The sequence below is a fragment of the Tyto alba genome, unplaced genomic scaffold, assembly GCF_018691265.1.
Source record: "Tyto alba isolate M040663 unplaced genomic scaffold, T.alba_DEE_v4.0 Super-Scaffold_9, whole genome shotgun sequence".
Classification (NCBI taxonomy): domain Eukaryota; kingdom Metazoa; phylum Chordata; class Aves; order Strigiformes; family Tytonidae; genus Tyto; species Tyto alba.
In genome coordinates, this window is record NW_024881330.1 from 19,937,919 (window position 1) to 19,949,618 (window position 11,700).

The following is an 11,700-nucleotide window of genomic DNA, read 5'->3' on the forward strand; positions in this document are numbered from 1 at the left end:
ATACATCCAACTTACAAATTCAAGGGCATAGTCTCTGATCAGATAATTTCACACACGTACTACTTTTGTTTTGTGTCCTAAATAATAAAAAATCAGTTACATTAATACCATTGTGAGAAGATCAAGCAAAAACACAACCAAGACCTACCTAGGTTTTAATGACATTATGCTAGAAATGTGAGTTAAAAGTGCATTATTTTTCCTTTAAGTCCAATGATAAAGTCTACTGTCTTTTTTTAACTAAATACTTCCCCTGCATTTCTTTTTTATTACTCATTTGCTCTTCCATGAAACTTCAATTTTTGGAAAAGACAGCAGTGAATATAAAAATGCATGGTGTGTCCTTAGAGGTGGGTAAGCAGAACGCTGGTGTAGGATCTGTAAAAATTAACATCTTGAAGGACACCAAAATTAATTGCATATGGTCACTTTTAAAATTTCTGCTTCACTCATCTCCAGGTCTTAAATCTTAATATCGCCAGATGATTGTGAGTGGCTGTGCATCTAGACTTACCAGGGAAACCAAACACTTCTATAACCACATAAAATAATCAACTGCCTTTTGTCTAACTACAACTTTTCTCAAAAGGATCAAAGTATAAGGGAAGTTTTAATCTCAAGCTGCACTCCAGACCTACCTCAAACAGCTTTGACGTCGACAGCCCTTCCTTGCAGAACAACTGCTTGTCTTCCAGCTTCTGAAAGTAAGCTGCAGATGGAAACTTTGACCAGGGAGAAACGCAGCTTATGTGCTGAAATTGCTTATTATGGAAACCCAGAGAAACTGTGCATATGTCTTTAGCCTAGTTCCACAGGCAAGAGGGAAAAAATAGTGAGTATATACATTTTAACAGCCCCTCTCAAGCATAAGAAACTATACTGTGTTGTCATTTGCACTCATAACATCTCTTGAAGAACTGGCATCACAGAGAGCTGATGGCTAGATCACCCCTAACTATAATAACAACCATCTGTAGGAGAGAAGAATCTCCATGATACTCCTACAATGGAGTTGTCACTAGTGAATGAATCACAGGACCTGAACTCAAACTCAGATGCCAGGGTGCGAGAGCTTTCTGGTGAAAGCCCACTTGTAGAGAGAATCAAGAGGGTTATTGAAACTTCATGTACTTTGGTAATACAAAAAAAGCTCATGCATGTAGGTGATGCTGTTTGGACTGTCATATTCTGTATCCTGAAATTCTTGGTGAGAGAACTGGGTGAGGTCTCGGAGGCTGTGCTCTGACATGGTCCTCATTGCTATGCCCATACAAGTAAATCCATGTACACAAGACCATTCTTCTGTACTGAAGCAACCTGGCATTGAATGGTCTGCATCTCTACTGTTAAACTCTTGCCCTCTAAAACACGGTGGTCACATCCAAAGTGCAACAGCCTCTAGCCTATGCCTCTTCCTGAATTGCACCCAGGAATTACTTGGGAGATTGCTAGCTGGCCTTGGACACAGCCATCCCAGGGACCATTCTGGCAATTTAATAGTGGGGGCAGTTGATTTCCTGCTCCCGGGAACACTGTTTGACTTACTAACCTAGATGTAGTCATTGAATACCATTTAGAAGGGTGACTGAGACCACTGGCGCATGTAAATTGAGATACGGTGGAGATCAAAGGAATGGCAGGTAGTTACTGAGCTCAGATATTGATCAGTGAGTGGTGGTGGATTTGTGACATCCCTGCTTTTAGATGATAATATGGATTGCCACTGTATTATTTTAATTTTTTTTTTGAGTATTCATAGTTTTAATATTTTTTCTGCCTGTACATGCATGTTATAAATCTAAGGGAAAAATTTTCACTTTCAGTAAGTGTTTTTTTACTCAATGACTGATCCTACAAATATTATTTCCAGGGTATGTTCATACTGAATGGGTAGAAAAGTAGAAAAACATGTCCTTCAGTGTTTAGGGGAATGAATTGGCTATGCTTGCACTCTCAGTTCTCCTAGATACATCAAGGAGAGCTTTGATTGCAAAAGACAAGCAGAATCTGGACCAGTACATGTGTAACAAATTATTTAGTCATCAGCACTTTGCTTGGCAAATAGATGGCTGCTAAATATAATAGTTGTTACTGTCTTCCCCTCAATTGCACAGTAGTTCTACAATGAGTACCAGAGATGCATTAGTACAGCAATTGAAAGTTTCAACCACAACATTCTTCTCAAAGGTATCACTGCTAGAAACCCCAGGGTCATTAAGTGGAAGGGAACAAGAACTTATTCCACTACATGAACTGCAAACTATTTCTGAACTAAAAATGTGCAAAAGTTGTCAAAAAAGTAGCTGCTGTGAATCTCACCATACATAAAGTGTTGTCACTGGATCACTTCTTGGCTGAGTAGTTCAGGCTGTTGCTCGAAAAATATTTTACTTCTGAAAATCAGAGTGAAAGAAGAAGTCTCTACTGATGAAGGGAATTTATCATTAGCTTCAGTATCATCTTTCATTTTACTCAGTATTTTTTTTGGTTTACATTTACTGACAGTTTAGGTAAAATATTTTACAACCTGATGACAAACTATGACACATGATCTCATGAAAAAGTTGATGTTCATCAGTGTATTGAAGAGATTCACAGATAATGTGTGGGATTTGTTTGGTCCTGAATTTACTGGATTTGATCCTACTCAACAAATGTAATTTCTGTTTCTATAAATGTCAATATACACTGCAATATATTTTTTCCGGTAAATCAGAAGTAAGAAGCAATATGTTAATACTGCTCAAAGTGTCAATATTAAGTCATCTAGAGCTATAAAGTGTGCTCTTTTTACCTCTCAGTCAACTTGTGTTCCGTATTTTTGTTATGAAGAGAGAATGTAGTATACTACCAGCAAAATAGTTTCTTAGGGCATCCTGTGGGTCACACTTTGTTCTGCTGTGATCCTGATGCATCAAGCACAGTTTATTTACTGATAAAATGATGGAATGGCATATTTAGGCATTTGCATGGAGTTTACATGAAATGGTCCAACCCATATTAAAGTGGGAACTTTCTAGATAGAGTTTCACTGTATCAATACTTCCTGCTAGTAAACAAGAAAATTAATATTTTCAAAACTGTAAAAGTCAATAAATTTCTGAATTCCTTAGAAATTACAGATTAGGGTGCTAGAGATGGTATGGTAACTATTTGTAACTCTTAGTTTGTAATTTGTGTGGATTTACTGCTTGAATTTTTACATACAGTTAATGATAAGAGTTCTTAGCAAATGTAACTGAAACTTTTATAATCTAGGTCAAACACTGATATTCTACCAGTGCCTTTTTACTGTTCTCATTTTCCATCTTTATTTAATAACATGAATGCCTTTTGATTCAGTAGGAGGGGATCTGCCCAAAATCCTTTAGAGAACCAAAAGAGTACTAATGTTCCATGGATGCCAAAAGAAGTTGTACCTAAATGTCTATAATAATTCTAAGCAAAGACTTTAGGATTTGTGCCATACTTACTTTCATTTACATTCCTCTCTTCAGACTATCAGAATGTCTTGATTATTTTCCTTCCCTGGTTGAGAGACATCACCTTTTATTTCTCTGAAGGCAAAAAAAAATTGTGTTGAAGTAATTTTAAACAAAGTAAAAGAGCTCTTTTGTCCTGTTAAGAAGTTCTAACTGAACTTCTTTGGTTACAGCTATGGGAAAACTTGGCTGAAGTTTGAGAATTGAGATGCCACTACTGAATTGACTAGACAGCTATAACAGTTGCATTTGACTGAAAGATCACTTCTGAAAATACTCACTGGACATCTGTCAAGAAGCATCTCCTCACTCATGATCTCACACAGGAAATGGAAAGGGCATATATTATGTATCTGATGAGTTTGATAAGCTGAGACTGAAAAAGCAATTGTATAAAGAAGACTGCAAATGCCTCATTGCTATGTTCAGAACAAATTTTTCCCCAAAATTGTTGCCTTATCCTGAGGGAAAGGATGGAAAATTCTGCAGGAGCTAAATGCAGTTAGTCACATGATGGGCTACACAGTGAACATTTTGAAAGGTCAGTATGCACAAGAAGAAGTGTGGTTATAATATCACCTTGGCCTCATTGTTCTGCCTGTGTATTCTGTGAGGGCAATGTGTGCAGAACACGGGTACAAACACATACCACAAAATCCACACTGCAGTGGAAGAGGGAGTGGTAATGCCTTGTTTTCAGTTGCAGTTGCTCCATGTTTACAATGCACTTTTTTTCAAAATTTCATTTGTAGGGAACAGATTTACTCATTTTTTTTTCTTTTGTGACATTTTTTGTTTGATTTTGAATTCTACAGGCCACTGATTCACTACAGAAGTTCAGTATCTCAATTACTCTGTGCATTTAATAGTTCCAGTTCCCAAAATTAACTAGCCAGTGATGCAACCAGTAAGTTCCAGCCCGAGAAGCCACTGTCACAGGTACAATACAATCAAATGACTTTGCCCTCAGCTTTAGATCCCGAGGCTTGAAAATCTTGAATAGCTGTACCAATCTGTTTTATAATGAGTAGTTTGTAAAAAACTTTGGCTTGTGAAAAGCAAAGGTTTCATACACATTTTATTTTCATTGGAAATTATTATGAATTTGTGACTGCCCTGTACTTGATTGTGTGTTTGGCTGAACACTGCAGCCTATCAAACAAAAAGAGACCTCTGTAGTCAGTGGCAGCTTTCATGATCTTCTAAGAGGCAATGCTCTGTTGAGGGGAAACCACAAAGGTAATCCTCCCTGCGTTCCACAGCTGTTGTTCTGAAGGAAATGAGTGCATCTTGTGGGTACTACGAATTATAAAGATAAACACGGACAACCACAAAAAAGCATTAAAAATTAAATGCAGCCTGACTCCTGTTTCATTTTCCTTTTGGAGGTACACAGCTCACTGTCTGTGTCGGTGTTACCTAACCACAAATAGCCTTCTCATCTTCCACAAGCTGCACTGCTGTCAAATGATAGTGATGACCCAGCCACTCTGTCTAAAGATGTCAGGGGAAGAGAAAAACCAGACTACTTCAAGTGACACAATGAATATTCCTTTCCTGTTACAAATTCCACATTAAATCTAAGTAATTACTTGGCTGCAGTGATACTTAGTCTACAGGACAATGCATTTACAGGCATTTAGGAGCAGCAGTTTACAATAATACTTGCATATGGCTTTGATATCTCATGTTGTTAAAACAAATCAGCAAGTCTAGACTGTAATTTGCTGAAGCAATTTATGGTTATTTCATGGCTTTTTTCTCTAAGTAGAGACGAATACATTTGACTGTCCTAAGAGGAAGGATAGTAATGCACGTTCTTTTCATTTTAACTGTAAGACTGATCTGAAACAGAAGCATTAACATCCTGATTTTCATACCACATAAAAACTGCCCTAAACTATTAGTGCTTTATTCCACTACGATGTTCAAATATTTTGCAAACTGCTGATTAATCATGAAATAAGCACTGCAAGTTGGTCAACATTGCTGCAGCCGTTTCTTCACAAATTAGTAAATTGAGACTGTCAATACAGTAAGTCAGTAGCAGCGCAGAGAGCAAGGACCCATCTGGGAAACCCTCAGCTGCCTTATATTGTTATTGAAGTCACTGAAGCATAACAGCTGACAGTAGTTGAAGGATCCCCTTAGCTCTTCACTCCTGGGCTCCTGCTCCAGTAGCAAGGCAAAACAAATGAGTTTTGTACTTCTGGAAGAATTGCTTTATGACAGACTTTCCAATACTTTTCTTCTAGGTGAGCAGATGCTTGCAGGTATTTTTCCCATCTTATTGCAAGACTCACGCAGCATCAAAGTCTGTATAACACAAGAAGACACCATGCTTGTTCTGCTTAGATGTGATTGCACTTATGAAGAATGTAACACGATATACAGCTAAATAAACAAAAAATGGGCTGTCCAGAGCTAAGAAATACTTTCCCAGTGAGAGTTTGATTTCCTTGTACCGTTCAGCCAGGAAAACGAGTCCCCAGTCCCACAGGGCTGGTGCCTGACTCCCTGCTGGGATGCACCCTGAGGCCGAGTCCCTGCAGGGATGAAACTGTTTCCAGATCAAAGACCGAGAGGGGCTCTGAGATTTGCAGTGAACCTTCACAGAGACATCTCACACTTTGAAGCTGTCTGTCCTCCAAAAAGGGACAATGTGGACTATAGCTTTGGGGCACTCATCAGCAAATGACTACACTTGGCACTGGCAGAACAGAAGATGGATTTATATGAACTAGTCATTTGCTGATTAGTAACCAGAAGAAAAATTGGGCTGTATTATTTTCATAAAGTTTTGTAAAAAAAGGCAGCAACTTAGCCAACAGAGACTTTTTCATTTGCGTGGACTGCAATGCTTTCCAAAACTAATCAGTTAGTATAATGATCCTCATGGACTTGATGGAGCCTTGTACTGTACTACGTTCTTTTTTTCTTTATTTTTTAAATGCTTATGTGGATGTATATGAATTACATTTTAAGAACTACTGTTTAGAATATTTTTTTTTTGGTGTACTGTTACTGTCATGCTACTGACAGAAAGACTTTGAAAAACCAAATGCCTTTATTTTTCCTAGAAATAATCAGATTTTGAATTTACAAGTAAGTATGTCTTTTCATTAAGAAGGTAGAATGGCCGTCATCCTCTATTGGTACAAACTGGCATAACTCCTCTAATGTTAATGATTTGCCACACTACCTTGTTTTCATTGAAAGTGGAGGTATGTTATGAAAGACATAACCATATACTCATTGCTTGTTGACCTTAACTAATACCCAAGCTCCTGGATGTCCATTTCACCTTTGCCATTGGCTCCTAATTTCTATGCTTCAGACAGGCATTAATACATATTGTGGTAGAAGATGAAAGAGTTGTTGTTTTACAGAGCCCTACGTGAGGGTCTCACAGCACTGTACAGAGCGTATAACTAATCGAGCCTTTGAACCTTCCAGGACTTGGGAGAAAGAAGTTGGATTGGACTTCTGTTCCAAATAGGCTGTAGTTTGTAACAAGCCACCTCATTTCAAATTATTGCTCTTCTGATATTATTACACTTTGGGCTGTGTTTGGTTTTACTTACTTTGTGCTGCCCATATGGACTGCAGTTTTTCTGTAACTTAATCCTTCAAACATCAGTTCTAAGAAAGGATCCTCCTTCATGTAAAAGAGCTGTGCGTGTTTATCAAAGTTATCAAGAATCAGACTTGAGCTTCTACAGGCTGGCACTTAGAATTCTCTAAATGGGTAAAAAAGCCTGTTTTGATTATCTAAAAAGGCTGTAGAAAGACAGTCATGAAACTGTGTGATTGTATTGGTGTAATCTACAAATAATAGATGAGTATTTGTCCCTTATTGTTCAGAGAGATGTGCCAGGTTATTAAAATAACAAATCATAAGGGAAAAATGTCCTGGGGCTCACACTGGTGTTTGTAGGAGGCCTCTGCCCATATAAGATGTTTTTGAAATTTCAATGTGCCATTCCAGGATGTGTGTCATGGCCTCTTCTGAGAAGCATGAAGTCACTTGGCCTTTGGCCTTGTGACTTCCAGCACACCCCAGCAAAGGATATCTCATCAGGAGCCATAGCCTGTAATGTCTTCTTCTTTAATTACCGTTCTAGCTGTGCCAAACTATATTAACCCTTACTCGGCACATATGCTCCCGTGCTCCCTGAGATGACTGTGGTCAGGTAATCTTGGAAAAGGCTCACTGCAGTATCTGTCTGTTGTAACAGGTAATCCCAGCAAGAGTGACCTCAGTCTCTCCAGTAAATAGTTCATGCACAGCATCTGATTTATTGTTTTGCTTTTCAACACCTTTTCTACAACACAGAAAGTTTTAAAATGGGATAAATATCAACCAAATGCAAAGTCCCTACAGTCAAATCAGACACAAGCCTCTCATACTCCTTTTCTCCTATGACTTCTGTGAACAGTTTGCTCTTGAGTGCAGGATGACGACGCTGGAATTTTACTGTGACACCACAACCACTGACAGTCTGATCAGACCAAAGCTGTTACTGTCACAGACAGGGTAGCTTAGCAGACATATGCATTTAACTACGGGTTTAGCAGACATATGCCTTTAACCCTTTTGAGCTCTGTGCCAGATGGGAAGGTACAATGAGTCTTTCAGTGCCATCACACTAGTGTCCTCCAAGCAAGCACTCACATTTCCCTGTATATGACAGTCACTGTATATGGCAAGAAGCACTGTATTTACACAACTATTTCTAAATAGAAATGTGTACAGCATTACATTTTACTTTAAGTGACACTGATGTAGACACAGGGCAACTACAGTGAAATTAATTTCCTCCTCATCTTCACCAATGTGAAAACTTGACTAGCCTGTCCTTTTTATCAGAACCTTTACCTTTCATCCAGCAATTCAGCCATTGTTCCAGATGAAATGACGTTTGACTAATGACAGGAAACCAGTGTCAGGAAAAAAAAGCATATAACATACCACATACAATACACATAGCAATCAATTAAGACTAAGACATTATGGCACCTGCACTATTTATCACTGCTTAAAACCTATATAGAGCTTTTCTCGGGGGAGGGAGGAAAAGGAGAAAGAAGGCTAAATTTTTCACAGTAGGCCTAACTGAGAAAGCAATTAAATGCAGAAGTTGCTTCAAAGCACTTTTCTGAGTGTATGCTCATTTAATCAGCTGCTGCTGTTCATCCTTGTCCTGAATTTTTTGGAATGAGGAGTTTTCTGGCCCATGGCTCTTGGCTGAGAATAGATAGCCCTCTCTTCTCACAAACCACATCAAAAGTCCATAAGCTGCAGCACAGCTATCTGTCTTAGACATTTGCCTTCTTAAAATACTTTTTTCAAAGTAAGTACAACCAGCAATCATAAAATAACAACCCCCCCATTTGCAGCTGTAACAGAACAGTGTTATACTCTATATTGGGTACTGGAACTAAGTATTTGGTGGGAAAGGACCAGACCTTCCTGGGTACCGCAGACACAGTGGGCTGTACTGGGCCATAAACTAGCCTGTCCAATTTATAGATCATATGAAGCAATATTGGAAACTGGTCATGGGTTATTCTGAACCTGTTGCTGCTTCAGTCATAAGAATATTGCTGGAGAAAAGAACATCTAGCAGAAAAGCTGAAATTCATCATACAAGACATCTCATTCCTTCCTTATGAATATATTTTTTCATCTGCTCTTAGACTTGTCTTGAATTCCCTGATAAGGAGATACTTGGTTCTTCTGTTGAGAATAGCATTTACTTTGTTCCTAAGAATTTCCCTTGGAAACCATCCCTCAACCCACCTCTGCCCATTAGGACCACGGTGTACTGCTCACAACCATGAGCAGCTCCTGCAGTTCTGCTTTAGGGCCTGGCTGTCCAAATGATGATCCCAGGGCTCACTTTTCCAAATCTCAATTCCTGGCCTCAGTCTCTGCCTCATGGAGCCTTCAACAAAACTGAAGTACATGAAAATGTTATTGCACAGATCTGTACAAACTTCACCCTGCATGGTGTGCACATGGCAAAGAGCCAACAGGGGAAGGCAAACGGTAGATGGCTGTGCCATGTCTTACAGGCTTTTTAGATAAAAAGTATCAACTCTGGCATGTGAAGAGGAAGAATTTTTTGTATTTCTTTCTGTGGTTGTAAAACAAGATATTCTTTGAATTCTTTGGCCAGGTCTTTAATCCTGACTGGAGAAAGGCAGCCACTGGATCTCTTGGAGGGAGTACCGTGTTATTCTGGTACTCGCCAAAGTAACTTTGAACTGAAGGAGGATGGACCAGCCAGCTGGCTTCTGGTTGACACTGAGAGAGTGATGAGGGGGAGAGTGACAGCAGACTGAAAGCAGACTACCCACAACACATAAGAAACATGAAGCAGGAGGACCAAAGCAAGTGGTATTATGAGTGGCTGCTCTCTAGAAGACTTTAAACACTAGCATGATCACCACCAGATTTTTGTCTCATATTTCCATGACTTGAAGCAACCAAACAATTTTCAATTTACATAATGCAGAATTTTCAGGATATTCTGCAAGACATCCCAGGGCCCACCCTACAGTATCTGTATAGATATGACTTAAGTGCAGCTCTTCAATATAGACTCTTCCTGATAAGTTTGGCTGATCAGCTCTGCACAAGATGAGCTAGTCCATACCCAGATGCTTAACAGAAATAAACTCTTCCATGAAGATAGATTCTACTCCTATGCATGTAGGAATAACACAGAAAAATATCAAACAAACTTCAAAGAAGCCTCTTGACTCTTTGCATTGGAAGTGACTCCTGTTCAGTAGCAAAACCTACATTAGACCTAATTCAGTTGTTTGTTTCCACTCCTGCTGGGAGGCTGTTTTGGAACTTCATATACTTTGGTAAATGTCTTCCTCCAGATGTGTAACAAACAAGCTAGGTTATCTCAATGTTAATGTTTTGAAGGAATGTGAGAAGTTTCTGGGAAGGAAGGAAAGAAGAAGCTGATTTTAGTAGATGACTGAAGAAATAATCCTACTTTGGATACTATTTCTGCAATAGGAGTTGAAGGAGTAAAAATAATCTGATACCAGAACCAAGAGAAAAGGAATATATAACAATGGTAAAATTATAAAAAGAGAGGAGAAAGACATTTGTTGGAAAAATACTCCTAGACATAAGTACTTCAGTTGAGTTGGTAAATGGAAAAGAGTGCCACTGAAGATGCCTGCAATCTGGTTTACTCTTCCATCAATCCATTAGATATTTCTGTAGTACTGTGTGCCATTATTTCTTTAAATTGATGTCGCCACTTGTACATCATGTGAAATACCACTTGAATACCAGGGCAGCTGAGATAGATTCTGTCACACACTGTTGACAGCTGTTTTGAAACTACTAATATGATGTGTGCTACATCTGGTGAGGTTGGAGTGGAAAAGTACAGTGGAAAAGTACAATTTCTCTTGGGACTGGTGGGAAAGGTTCACTGCATCTAAGTCACTTATTCAGTAAAAGGACATTATAATGACCTACCCATACAGATAGTCTTGTAAAATCAGAACCAAAGATTGATTCAAGTATTTCTGCAAAGCTGGTTCATTCTTTGTAACTAGGGAAAATGAAAGAACATGAAAGAAGAAAGATGCTTAAATGAGTGAATGAGTTAAATCAGTGAACCAATAAATGATCTAAAAATGTTTTTCATTAATTTTCATGACACAGATGTGAGTATGCCAAGCAAGGCATCATGTGTACTAAAGCCTAATAAAGTCTAATATCTATGACTCAGTGGCAGAAGTGGCAGCTGGCCTCCTGGAAGGTGCAATGAATAATCAAGGGTTTGTTGGTGTTGGGCTAACATTGTAGGCACTACCAAGTAAATGAGAGTGAAACCAAAAATACTGTGCTTTAGAAAGTTTGGAGCATAACAGCTAGGTGAGCAGTGTTATCTCCACTAGCTTCAGATCTGACTGTTCTTCACAGCTGATTTTTATGTGTATATGTGTGTAAATGTGTGTGACCTGGATGTCTGCATTGATCTGCTCTTCTCCTATTCCTGTTGTTTTACAAAGAGAAAAGTCACCCCTAGACAGAAAAGGTAAACTAGCAACAGAAGAGACTGACATGGGGGTCTACGAAAGGATACGTTTCCTTTTTCCCTTTTCTAAACAGAGACAGAGATGTCAGACTGTGGAATAGGAGTGTCAGACATAGTGAAGGTACTCTGGGTCCCTGAAC

General features: G+C 38.8%; 1 long non-coding RNA gene across 1 annotated transcript; it reads right to left on the reverse strand.

The window, feature by feature from the left end:
- Positions 1 to 519: 519 nt before the first annotated feature.
- On the reverse strand, positions 520 to 3,537 carry LOC116963437. The gene is made up of 3 exons (XR_004408168.2): positions 3,474 to 3,537; positions 2,320 to 2,393; positions 520 to 803 (listed from the first exon to the last, which is right to left on the reverse strand). It is a non-coding gene; the product is annotated as an uncharacterized LOC116963437 (long non-coding RNA).
- Between the last annotated feature and the right edge of the window lie 8,163 nt (positions 3,538 to 11,700).